Raw genomic sequence first — 14,237 nt, 5'->3', positions numbered from 1 at the left:
ATTTTCAGTACCACACTACCAAGCTTCTAAGAAGTCCCGGGGGCCACCAACTCCCCAGGGCAAAAAAATAAATTGGTGGGGGCCTCATGGATCTCAACATGCTTGGGACCTCGCCTCCCTGTGGCCTTTCGACACTCAGAGATGGAGGGGGCTGCATAGCTATGTTCCGGTGCCCACCATGGGACATACTTGTTTGCTTTGCTTGGCTGCTCCCACCAAGCAAAAGCAAACACACAGGTTTCAGCAGGTGGGAGCTGTCAAAGTGGCCCTGCCCACTAGAAGTGGAGGTTTCATCTCTTTCTCTGCCCGCAGACAAGCAGGCAGTGAAAGGTATAAAACTGCATGTAGGGAGCTGTATTTCCAGCAGCACCCTGTGTGCAGCAGCAATTCTGGTTCCCGTAGCAGGCAGGGAGATGGCTGGGAAAGCGGGAAACTTAAGGCTCCCCAGGGTTCCCATTATGCACAATGGATGCCCTGGCTAGGACCAGGGCACCTAGAGACACATGGCCGGGCCACGGGGGATGGAGTCCCTTGGGCCGAAATAGGCATTGGAAGATTGGCCACGTGGCTTCCCCTGCCCTATCACATTGTCTTAAGAAGACAAAGCTTAATTACAAATGGTCAATTTTGAATTGAATGCATGTTAAGGTGCCCTAAACTTGTGCCTGTAGGAATCAATCCAGCTTTCCAGTTTACAGAAGTGTGGGAGCATCCTTTAGGAAAATGATATCAGTGAATTAGAAGCCAGAGAATTAATTGCATCTAAGAAATACAGCAGAATATATTCTATTCAGACTGTTTTTATGAAGGTAAACATCTCGTCATCCTTGTTAAAACCACCAGTCATGGGCCCTAATTTGCATATTCAAAAGCTCTTCTTTTCTCTGAGCAGTCCGCCGGCCATCCTAATGGGCCCCATAGTGTATTGCTGTGTATTTTCTATTTCTAATATATTTACACTTTTACAAAAAAAGTGTATGGCATACCGATGTAACACCTACAAATGACTGCTCTACTTTAAATAATTTTTAAACAATATATAGAAAATTATACATTCATTTCTCTGCAGGTTGGCATTTTAATATAGTGGTAATAGGTAAGGAGCAATAAAAAACCTAATACTTTCCTCCATCTAAGGCCCTAACACAGAACACAGCGAAACGCAGAATGCAGCCAAAATGGGTTGAACATTACATGGCTGCCTTTTATGTTTGATAAGCACAGCCATTAGCCTATCACATACCACTTTATCATGGGTTTAGTGACAAAATATTGAGCATACAAATATTGTGACACAGAAATATTGTGTCAAAAATATAGTTCACTTAAATATTGCTTTTCTATAGATATATAAAATAAAAATCATTGTTTACACTAATACATTAAAAAAATGAAAATATCGTTTTTTACATAACTACACAGTTAAATTGTAAAACTTGAATAATTTAATACATAACTGATATATAATGGGTATCACATAAAATTAAGTAACATTTATTAATATAAAGAAATATATACTTATGTAAACCTACACACATATAAAAATATATATGTGTGTATGTTCATATATACACATCTATAACAAAACAACTATTATTAAATATATTTATATCTTATAAATTGTATTAATTGTTGGGTGTTTTTTAATTAACTAAAATAAAAAGCATATATGTACATATATATTTAAATATATATAAATATATACAACTTTAAAAAAAATACTAATTTAAACAAATAAAAACAATAAAAAACCCATTTCTCAAAAAATGTTTGCATATATATATATATATATATATATATATATATATAGCATGTGAATAAGGGCTGTTCCAGCCCGAAACGCGTCTTGCCCTTCTACCCAGCTGAAAATGCAATAAAGAAACCTGTAATTTATCCTGGTGATCCGTCTCCTGCTTGCTTCGCCGATCCGGGCTGGGATTGGAGGTGGTGTTTCGAGTTTTCGTGTATATATAACTTTTCCTGTTTCATCGTCTGCTGGCACGTGGTGAAATATATTACAAGTGTTATTCAGCTTTCCTGTGGCTTTATTCCGTGGGCTTACCTGCGTGTGTTTGATAAATAACGGCTGTTGCCCAGCCGTGGAAGACAGCCCAGCGCCGAAGGCGTGCCTGTGCAGGTTTGGACTGAATACCTGCAACTTCGGGAGGAAGGCGAGTGTGGCGCCATTACAGGGTGACACTGCGCTGCAACACGGAATTCACCTCAGCAAAGCGGGGCAGATGGGAGATGGGACTATGCTTCTCTCCACTTGGATTGTTATCCCGAGCTAATTCAGAGGGGATTGTAAGCCACCCCACGAGGGGATAATCATTGCTGCACTACAATGCCCAGATGGCTTTGCAAAGAGCCACGCCCACTTGGACAGGTAATTGGAACTTAAAATGTGCGCAAGAAACAGTGCTTTTCACTCCTCTACTAGAAGCCACTGATGAAAGGATGTGGTTATCCTGAAACGCGTCTGGCTGTGTACATGAATTTTTTTGAAGACTTTTCCTGTTTCATCGTCTGCTGCGACGTGGTGAAATAAATTACAAGTGTTATTCAGCTTTCCTGTGGCTTTATTCCGCGGGCTTACCTGCGTGTGTTGATAAATAACGGCTGTTGCCCAGCCGTGGAAGACAGCCCAGCGCCGAAGGCGTGCCTGTGCAGGTTTGGACTGAATACCTGCAACTTCGGGAGGAAGGCGAGTGTGGCGCCATTACAGGGTGACGCTGCGCTGCAACACGGAATTCACCTCAGCAAAGCGGGGCAGACGGGAGATGGGACTATGCTTCTCTCCACTTGGATTGTTATCCCGAGCTAATTCAGAGGGGATTGTAAGCCACCCCACGAGGGGATAATCATTGCTGCACTACAATGCCCAGATGGCTTTGCAAAGAGCCACGCCCACTTGGACAGGTAATTGGAACTTAAAATGTGCGCAAGAAACAGTGCTTTTCACTCCTCTGCTAGAAGCCACTGATGAAAGGATGTGGTTATCCTGAAACGCGTTTGGCTGTGTACATGAATTTTTTTGAAGACTTTTCCTGTTTCATCGTCTGCTGGCACGTGGTGAAATAAATTACAAGTGTTATTCAGCTTTCCTGTGGCTTTATTCCATGGGCTTACCTGCGTGTGTTTGATAAATAACGGCTGTTGCCCAGCCGTGGAAGACAGCCCAGCGCCGAAGGCGTGCCTGCGCAGGTTTGGACTGAATACCTGCAACTTCGGGAGGAAGGCGAGTGTGGCGCCATTACAGGGTGACGCTGCGCTGCAACACGGAATTCACCTCAGCAAAGCGGGGCAGACGAGAGATGGGGCTATGCTTCTCTCCACTTGGATTGTTATCCCGAGCTAATTCAGAGGGGATTGTAAGCCACCCCACGAGGGGATAATCATTGCTGCACTACAATGCCCAGATGGCTTTGCAAAGAGCCACGCCCACTTGGACAGGTAATTGGAACTTAAAATGTGCACAAGAAACAGTGCTTTTTACTCCTCTGCTAGAAGGCACTGATGAAAGGATGTGGTTATCCTGGCTGTGTACATGAATTTTTTTGAAGACTTTTCCTGTTTCATCGTCTGCTGGCACGTGGTGAAATAAATTACAAGTGTTATTCAGCTTTCCTGTGGCTTTATTCCGTGGGCTTACCTGCTTGTGTTTGATATATACCAAGGCCTCTGGTAGGCCGAAACGTTATGCTGTCCGTGTGTTGCAGAATAAATAAATTTTCTCACGGAAACTCTGGGTCTCCTGTTTTCTGGCAGCGCTGCGGTGTTATCGAGTCTACGGCGCTGACTAATGAGAACCTGTGTGGATATATATATATATATATATATATATATATATATATTATTATTGTGAAGGGCCCTTGCGTTATATGCATGGTTCCCCGCCCTTACAACTGAAATTGCAAACACATCAGTTGTCATCGCAGTTAAACACGCCTACTGCTTTAAATGTAACCAATCAAATGTGTCTGTCGTTGGTGCATGAGCACTTTAAATTTCTTGCAACTCTCTCAGTGCGCCATGTGACCAAGGCCTCTGTGTAGGCCGAAACGTTATGCTGCCGTGGTGTGCTGAAGAATAAAGAAAACTCACCTGCACTCTGGGTCTTCCGTGTTTTTTCCTGTTTGATGGTCGAGAATCCGAGTCTGTCGCAGAAAAAGCGCAAGTGCGGATATATATATATATATATATATATATATATATATATATATATATATATATATATATATATATATATATATATATATATATATATATATATATATATATATATATATATATATATATATATATATATATATATATATAATATCACCTATATTTAAACAACAGCAAAAAAATACTAAACTATGTAAAGAATAAACATATTATTTCCACTCCAGTCTGTAAAACAATAGGGAAAGCATTGGACTCCGAAGGCGTAAAATTTACTATTCTCAATCCAGTCCGAGCAACAGTAGAAAAAGCATTGGGCTCCAGAGGTGTAACATTCAATATTCCCACTCCAGTCTGTGCAACAGTAGGGAAAGCTTTGGAATCTGGAGGTGTAAAATCTACTAGTCCCACTCCAGTCTGTACAACAGTAGGGAAAGCTCTGGACCATTGAGGGGTAAAATTAACTATAATCAATTCAGTCCATGCATCAGTCGAAAAAGTATTTCAATTAAAAAACATAACATATTTTAATAACTCTATTATTTAACTGAAAATATAAACCTATTATTATATGCATTTTATATATAAATGTAAAAGTCAAATAATTAATTATTTAAAAAAGTAATACTTAATTAAAAATGAGCAATTTAGGAATGTATTCATCATTGAAGTAAAATTCCACATTATACTCTCACAAAAATATTAGCACAAATATATAAAACAATAATTAACATCAATCAATCAATCAGGGAATTTTAAGCGTGGCACTCACCCATGAGTGTCTCAAGGCGCTGCGGGGAAGGAGGCATGTAGACCTGTTCAGCCGAAGAGCCTGGTCTTGAGGGTCTTCCTGAAGGTGTTGAGTCAGATATTTGCTGGTAGCTTGTTCCAGGTTCTGGCTGCAACGTGGGAAAATAATCTCCCACCTGCTCTGGCTCTGTGGATGGATGCGAGGGGTTTCAGCCAGTACGAGGTTGGCAGACCAGAGGTTTCTTTTGGGTACGTGGAAGTTTATTTTTTTGTTGAGGTATTTGGGTCAGTTGTTGTGTAGGCATTTGTAAGCGTGGGTGAGAATCTTGAAGGTGATTCTTTTCTCCACTGGTAGCCAGTGGAGTCTCCGCAGGTATTGGCTGATGTGTACGTATGGGGGATGTCGAGGACGAGTCTGACTGCGGTGTTCTGTATGGTCTAGAGTTTGCGGAGAAGGGACTTGTTGATGCCGGAGTAGAGTGCGCTTCCATAGTCCAGTCTGCTGGTGATGAGCGAGTGGGTGACTTTCTTCTTAGATTCCTGGGGGATCCATTTGAAGGTCTTTCAGAGGATGCGAAGGATGTTGAAGGAGCTGGAGGTAACAGTGTTGACTTGTCTGTTCAAGGTGAGCGATGAGTCGAGTATGATGCTGGGGTTTTGGCCGTGGTCTGAGGGGGTAGGTAGGCTCCTGAGGGTGGCAGGCCACCAGGTGTCGTCTCATGCGGAGGGGGTGGTTCCGAGGAAGAGGACTTCTGTCTTCTCAGCGATGAGTTTTAGGCAGCTGTTGGTCATCCAGACTGCAACGTCTTGCATTCCTTTTTGGAAGTTTAGTTTTGCGGTGGCGGGGTCTTTGGTGAGGGAGAGGATGTTGAGGCCATGTTGTCGGATGATGGCTGCGAGGGGGGCCACTTAGATGTTGAAGAGGGTTGGGTTGGGGACTCTGCAGGTGATGTCCGTGGGGGCAGAGAGAAAAGGTGGTAGTGTGATCCTTTGGCTTCTTCCGGTGAGGAAAGATCGGATCCAGTCCATGGTGGTCCCTTTTATGCCGGCTCCATATAGTCTGGCGACTAGAGTGCGGTGAGAGACGGTGTCGAAAGCTGCAGACAGGTTAAGGAGGATGAGGGTGCTGAGTTACCGTGGTCCAGGAGGGTGCAAATGCTGTCTGTGGCGGCGAGAAGTGTGGTTTTGGTGCTATGGTTGCTCCTGAATCCAGATTGGGATGGGTCGAGGACGGCGTTTACTTCGATAAACCGTGTCAGTTCCCTGTTGACAGCTTTCTCTGCTACTTTGGCTGAGAAGGGGTGGAGCGAGATGTGCCGGTAGTTCTTGAGGTCTGTGCGGTCAGCTGTGGGCTTCTTGAGCAGGGGTCTGACTTCAGTGTGCTTCCAGCTGTCTGGGAAGGTGCCTGTTGCAAAGGTGGTGTTGATGGTCTGTTGTATTCCAGGCGCAATGGTGTCTGCGGGTCTGTGGTAAATGTGGGAGGGCAGGGGTTGGTGGTGGCTCCTGAGTGGATGCTTTTCATGGTCGTGTCCTCGTTGTGATTGGAGTCCAGTCAGTGATGGTGGGCTGGGTGGTCTCTCTGGGGGCGTGGGGGGCTGGCAGTGACGTATTGCGTGTGGTAGGCGAAGTTGTCGTAGAGTTTTCTGATCTTGAGGTGGAAATAGCTCCCAAGCTTGTCGCAGAGGTCTAGAGATGGGGTGATGTCTGTGACTTCGCTGCATGGGTTAGTGAATTCCTGGATGACGGTGAAGAGTTCCTTCGAGTTGGTGGCTTTGCTGAGGATTTTGCTGTGGATGAAGTTCCATTTGGTTGTTCTGATTTGGTTGTGGTAGTTTGTTATGGCGTTCTTGTAGCTGGAGTAGTTGTCGGTTGTCTTGGTGTTCCTCCAGGTCTTCTCCAGTCGTCTGCAGGTGGGTCTTGCTTCTCGGAGATCTGTGGTGAACCAAGCGGCTTTCCTTGGGTGTTGTTCGCCAGGGTTCCATAGCGGGGCGTGTTTGTCTGCACAGTTGGAGATTCCAGGTGTGGAGTTTTTTGGCTGTGGCGTTTGCGTCAGGTATCCAGGCATGGTTCTCTCAGGCAAGGGTGGAGCTCAGTTGCTTGATGGTGACCTTGCTCAAGTTCCTTCGAGGTAGGCAGGCAGAGGCTTTGGTGCCTTGGGTTTGTCGATGGTGAAGTGAATGCAGTGGTGGTTGGTCCATGCAGGTTGCGTTGTGTGGTTGAAGCGTACACTGTTGCCTTCGGTGAAGATGGGATCAAGGGTGTGTCCTGCTTTGTGTGTGAGCATGGTCACGAGTTGGTTGAGTCCGACGCTGGCGAGGATGTCACGGAGGGTGGTGGAGTTGGGGTCGCTGGGGTTGTCTAGGTGGAAGTTGAGGTCTCTGATGAGTATGTAGGTCATTGATGCAATGGTGTGGGATGCAATAAAGTCAGTGATGGTGGTGGCGAAAGGTGTCTGGGGGCCGGGGGTGGTCTGTAGATGAGGGTTCTTCGGAGTGTGGTGTTGGGGCTGGTCCGGATCTGGAAGTGAAGGTGTTCAGCGTCGGGGAAGGTTTCACTGGAGGTGGTGAGTCGGATGGTGTTCTTGTGGACAATGACGAGGCCTTCTCCCGAGTGGTTGAGACCGTCCTTCCTCTGGATCATGTATCCATCCGGAATGGCGGTGTTTATGGCGGTGGTAGAGGCGGCGTTGATCCATGTCTCAATGAAGAAGGCTATGTCGGGCGAGAGAGAGTCGAGTAGGTTCCAGATTTCCATGATGTGTTTGTGTACAGAGCGCACATTGAGGAGGATGGAGGCTGTGTCTGCAACTCCGGGAGTTGGGGTAGAGGAAAACATCTGGCGGCAGTGGAGGCAGGAGAACTGGCCTTGGGTTGAGGCCGGAGATGTCAGTTGGCAGTCTCTGAGTATTCCAGGGTTGGGTGCGAGGATGGCGGCGTTGTACCAGTGGGAGGTCATGGATCCAGGGTTCCTGGCACTGGCCGCTTCCGGGACACTGACGGGTACAGACGAGATTGTCTTTGGCATGCCTTCAGCGTGCCAGCGGTGCGCCCTCTGCGCAACCGTACAGCTGTCACCATTAGGTAGGGGAGGGGGCGGGACCAGAGGTCAGGAGGCGGGAGCGGGGGGCGGTGTCTGGGTGGGAGGGGCCGCAGGGGGGGGAAACCGGGCTTAAGTGAAAAGTGATAGTAATATGGTACAGTGACAGTAAGTAATATTAAAAAATATATATAAATAAATGATTGAATGTTTATTAATTATTTAGAATTGAATCATTTAAAACACAAATAAAAATATAAATAATAAACTATCTACATAATTATTGATTAATTAAATATTTATTTAAAAATTATTAATTCATTGAAAGTTGTTTTATTACTTAATTAACTTCCCACCCTATACCCCTAAAAACTATACAACCTGCACCTAAAAAATTACATCAAAAAAATAAATACACAATTTATCCTAATTAATTATCAATTAACTGATAAATAATAAACAACTAATTAATCATTCATTATTACTTAATTACCTTCCCACCCTTTATCCCTACAAACAAAACAATGTGCACCTACAATAATACTTCAAGAAAAAGAATTACACAATTTAAATAATTAATTATCAATTAACTAATTATTAATAAATATTTGATTAATATTTAATTATTTAATACTTAATTAACTTCCACCCTATACTGCTACAAACAAAACAAGCTGCACCTAAAATATTGCATAACAAATACAATTACAGCATTTACATAATTATCAATTAAATAAGTAATATTAATTATTAGTTAACCATACTTAATTAACTACCCATCCTGTCCCCTGCAAACCTCACAACCAGCTCCGATGCCATAAATTATTATTATCAATTACAATTTATAAACAACTTAAAAATACAATTAAAGTTTTTAACTGCAATTATACAAACAATATACTAAAACACATACAAATAATTGAAAAACTATATTTTTACAACAATAATATTGCGAATGTTATTAAAATCAACAATGTTCTTGTAAATGATATTACTTACCCAAAAATAGATATTTATGTCTACTATATTTCAGCATTACAATATTAATGTGTCGCAATATGAAATACTCAATATTTCTGATGATGGATATCAATGATCCAATTTTAGGGCCGATTTCGATCTCACTGGAAGAAGGGTCCGTCCGACTCGCATCCGAATGGCTTTCCGACCGACTCAAGCTCCGGGGTTTCAAGTGCCCTAGTACGATGCGAACAAGCGCTGATGGACACGGGTCGCTCAGAGCCCCATTGAAGTCAATTGGAGCTTGTTAATGATGTGTACATAGGTTCCCATTGATGAAAAAGGTATGTTGGCACAAGGGCGCCCCCTGTAGTGGGGACGCATCAGTGCCATCCGCACCGGACATGCATGTTTAGGGGGACCCTTGGCTCCTCCCCTCTGATCCACTCAAACGACTACGGGAGTTGGGGGATCTGGCAAAAACACCCGAAGTCCACTTCCCAGAGCTTTTACATGTCTGAGGCTCTGACTCCATCCGGCTGTCCGAATCGTGCATCGTACTGGCTCGGTCGTAAATTGCCTCCATTGCACGGCATGGTTTGCTTACGGAGGAGACGTACGGCGCAGCTCGGACCCGGCCATTTTGCGTTTCTCGCATTGTACTTTCTCGCTCGTACAGCTGTACGAGTCAGTCGGAAAACACACGTCCGGCTCTTACTTTTTCCGGCTGTATCAGGTTCGGAGCCCTTCCGGGCGAGATCAGAATCGGCCCCTTAGTGTCCAAATACCTTATCATGCACATGAACCACAGTATACCGCGGGATACCATGACTTTACCCCAGTATTCAGCGGCACAATATATACCGAAGGGCCTGATTACAATAGAGGCAGTCGGACCACCACCGCCATATTACAATGCTGGAGGTTGGACCCACAGCCATCGACTGCAAGACCACCGCCTCCGCTAGGATCAGAGATCCTGATGGGAGGTGGCCGGAGATGGGCCCTCGAATGGCACTGGTGCCGAGACAGACACTGCCATTGGGATTAGGATATTCCTTTCCGGCAGCCTTTTCATGGCTGGAACCCCATCATGAAAAGTTTGTCAGAAAGGGTACAAAGGGGCCCCAAACAGGGCACTCGGGCATCGGAGCCCAGAGAAAAATGTTTGTTGGGACACATGTAGTACCCTCCTTTCCTGGCACTGTCGTGTGTTCACTGTGTGTCATGCGCAACTTGGTGCATGGCACACAGTCCTCAGACATGTCAGAGGAGCAGCAGAGCAGCAACATCTGTTGAGGCCCTTTTCTATCCTGCCTTGTGGTCCAATCCAAATGTGGTGGTCAGATATCCTGAATGCCTGTCAAAGATCTTCTGACCACCGCAAGAGCGGGCGGCAGTTTGACTGACGGCCATCCTTATTAGGCCCTAATTATTTTAAAAGTTATGTATTTTACACTTCTTACGCTGTTAACACATACTATCAAAAATTACCATTCACAAAAATAATCTATTTTCCTGCCACATTACATCTACTACCATTAACACACTTTCACGTAACATCTGCTTCAATTACTGTACTCCACTGTTGGCCACTACACTCTATGCCTCTCTATTCTACCCCCTCCACTCTACGCTATTACACTCTACGCCACTCTGCTCTGTCCATGGGAGATATGGGTATGAGAGAAGCAAGCTGCTGGATGTCTCTTGAGCAATCATTTTATTCAGCTAGAGATTCAGGTCTAGTTTGCTGGCCCCTGATCAGAGCCTCAGGGACAGAAAAGACTCCAACCATCATGAGTCCTGCTCCCCAAGTGGTGCCACCCCAATCCTGGACCCTAGGAAATGGGCCTGAAGGTGCTCCTTCAGCCCAGCTGTGGTCTTTGGGCTGAACCTATCCATCGCAATGCATCTCCTTGCAGGTTGGCATTGAATCCACCACAGCACGACTCCCAATCCCCTCTGAACCACCTTTCTGCAACACATCCTTGACACAGAAACTCGTATTGTAGCTCTGCAGCTCCTCAGAGGAGCCACTGCATGATGCAGCAATGATGCAGGGCCTTGCATCACACTCACAGCTCATCTGTACCAATGCTGCGCATTTAGGGTACTAGGGGGCATATTACCAACAACTAGCGATAATTATCACTATGTTGGTTTAGCGGCGATATTTTTAACGCCGAGCTGCGGCGATTTTTATCGCTTAGGAGCCTTGCTATTATCAAGGTATATCTCCTAAGCGATAAAAATCGGCCGAAATGCATGAATATCGCTGAAAAGTCAGCGATATTCATGCATTACCGAGCTAATGCTCTTAGCCATGTTATCCACCTACCATTGAATAACATGGCTAAGAACTGCTCAGGGCAGGTGGTAGCTTTTGGAGATATTCGCGCTTAGCGCGAATATCTCCAAAAGTTGGTAATAGGAGATAGCGATGTTAGCGACTGTTTCCAGTCACTAACATCTTGGCACGCCCACTTTGCATGTCATTAGTGATAAATATCACTGACATGCAAAGCGGGGCCCAAGATGGTCGATATCTCCTACTAGCTGTCGCTAACTGGTGTTAGCGACAGCTAGGTAATAGAGAGATCATTTTATCTCCTCTTTCTTGGCTTTTAAAGCCAAAAAAGCGGAGATGAACCCCCTTGATAATGTGCCCCCAGGTTCAGTGGCCTTACTTGGTCCTTGTATCCGGCCCACAATCTGAACATGTGACTTTGCACTGGTCCAGTACAACCTGGTGAACACAGTTGCAGCCTTCTTCTTTTAATTCTGACAAGAGCAACCCATATGTCCTTGTGAACTGGGTGTAGCTATTCAGCCAAAAAACAATTGTTCACAAGGAACTCATTATAATATAAAAAATCGAAATAGGCTAGGAGCATTAGTTCCTTTCACCTAAATAGGAAATGCAGTTAGATTCAATAGGTATAACATTACACCACTGTTATTTCATTAGTAATGGTAATGAATTCATTTTAAGAATAGTAAAAGCCCACAGATAAAGGATTTACTGTTGTGCCTACTTCAGAAGAAGACGGGTGTAAATTGTATTTGCAAAACAATGCTTGGAGAGAGAAATGACACTATGTATTTATACTATATACACAGTAAAGAAAGATGAAAAAACGTGGCTGATGTGCCCCAGTGTAGTGACCATAACCAATAGTGAAATAATTTACAGTGACAAATGGAGAGGAACAATTGGTTATTGGAATGGTAATGGAGGTCCTATGAGAGAATTGATTCTATTGTGTCATTATATCCTATATTCAGAGGCTCTCCCTCCCTTTGTAGTCGGCAACGTTTTGACCCTCTCTGGATGTGGTGTCTCTTCAGGATGAGAGTGCTGGGGACCTGGGCTCAGTGTTAGGCCGAAGGTATGGTGGAATCAATCGCCTGGTTGTAGCCAATGACTAGTGTCCCTAATAATGTATAATATCACCTTCTGGGATTTTTCAAGGATATCAGCGACAAGGAATTGTCAAAATTGTAGTATGGAGGACTACCAGCGTGGTTGGGGGAGCCAGCAGTAGGGGTAGTGATTTACACGGTACCGCTGTGCGCCGATGCACAAAATTATTAATAGGGCAATCCTCCCACCGGCAAGCTGGGGATGCAGATCGCACTTGTTTATTGAGCAAGGTACGTCTTAGTCCGGAATAGCATGAAGGCAACCGGGCTGTGCAAACATTGCACTTCGGGGTGCGTCGTCGAGGTTACATGGTTTTGTAAATCTCGGAAAGCATCAAAATCTATAGGTGTTGCTTGGGAACACTCACTGCAACACCCATGGAATGTCTACACAGAGGGCAACATTAAGCAATGTAGGGGGTTTTGCTCCCTTGCCTTACTCCATATGTGTGAGGCCGCAAAAAGTGACTCTCCGGTGGCGGAAGTGGATTATAAATATACCCTCAAGTTTTGTGAAGTTGAAAAACATTTCATATTTTGGAAAAAATATTTTAAAAAACTGCCTGAAAATGATTCTACAAAAACTTTTTGAACACAAAATATTACCATTTAATGTGAAAGATTTAATGGACATAGTGCCTGGGGGGCATTCATAGTGGGCGCACATATCCTGTGTGCCCCTGTAGCACTATGCATAGTATGTTCGCTAAATTGTACTGGACTTGCTAAATTTCTGAGAGGATGTTCATTGCAAAGCAAATTTTAAGAATGTATTTTAATAATTGGAAATAATGCAGTGTCATTGTCAGAAGGCTATGGGCATGCAGAGACTACTGGGCCCAACTGTGAGAGTTGATGCCTTTCACCACTGTTGACCTGGGGCTGACTTACTATGACTTTGTAAAGTGGGCCAAGTACAACTCTTTCTGCACTTGACACTCAGTGGTAGCGAGGCAAGCAGTCACAAGCTTCGCAGGGGGGTTAGTGTCGGGGTTACTCAGGCTCAAGAATCAATACTAACCACCGAGCATCTACATTAAGATCAAAGTCCAACCAGTGCTTCTCTTTGTAGAAAAGACTAGTCCTTTATCACTAAATGTGGAATTCCACTACCTAATAAATAACACACAAATACCAGATACACAGGTGTGAGTCCTTGTATTTCTTAGGCTTTTCCGACTATTATTCCACCGGTCCCTCGTAAGTCACCCTGTGCCTGGGCTCCCCACCCTCAGGTTTAGCATGTGAAGTAGATCAGTATGTGCAGGTCATACTCCTAACCCTTATCAATCTAGTATTAGCAATCAGCCTCTCTGGCCTTGGCCTGTTCAGTTTCTAACCAAAATTTGTAGCAGCAGTGCAGAGCTGAGGAAGTCTTCAGGTGGCCCGCATCAGTCTTCTCCGGGGTGTATGGCAGTCAGCCTTGCTGCATGTCCCTCAATGGAATGCAGCAGGAGCAGAAGCTTCTGGTGGGTGCTGCAAATCTCTGCTAACTTTTGCTATCCAATAGGTCCTTGACTCCCATTGTGGTATACTTTGATACCCCGGTGGGAACAGGGTTCCCACTTCTGAAAATCACACCCAGAGATGAAGATACTTTGGCATGCCAGACACCAGGCGCTATCTTCAGCTGACAGTGCCTAAAGCCGAAACCCTCTATCCTACACAAGGAGCTTCGAGGGTAATTTGTAACTGATGTATCTTTGTAACAATGGGGAAACTCATGTAAAGCGCTCTGATAGCTCCAGGTCTAGCCAGTGCTATATTAAACTCAAATAAATAAAAAATAAAGAAATATGGAATAAGGCAAGGGAGCAAAAACCCCTACATTGCCCTGGATATACATTCCGCGGGTGTTGCAGTGAGTGTTCCCAAGCAACACCCATGGATATTGATGC

This window comes from Lissotriton vulgaris, chromosome 8 (genome assembly GCF_964263255.1).
Source record: "Lissotriton vulgaris chromosome 8, aLisVul1.2, whole genome shotgun sequence".
NCBI lineage: Eukaryota > Metazoa > Chordata > Amphibia > Caudata > Salamandridae > Lissotriton > Lissotriton vulgaris.
The sequence above is the reverse complement of the archived record's forward strand: the minus strand, read 5'-3'. Positions refer to the sequence as shown.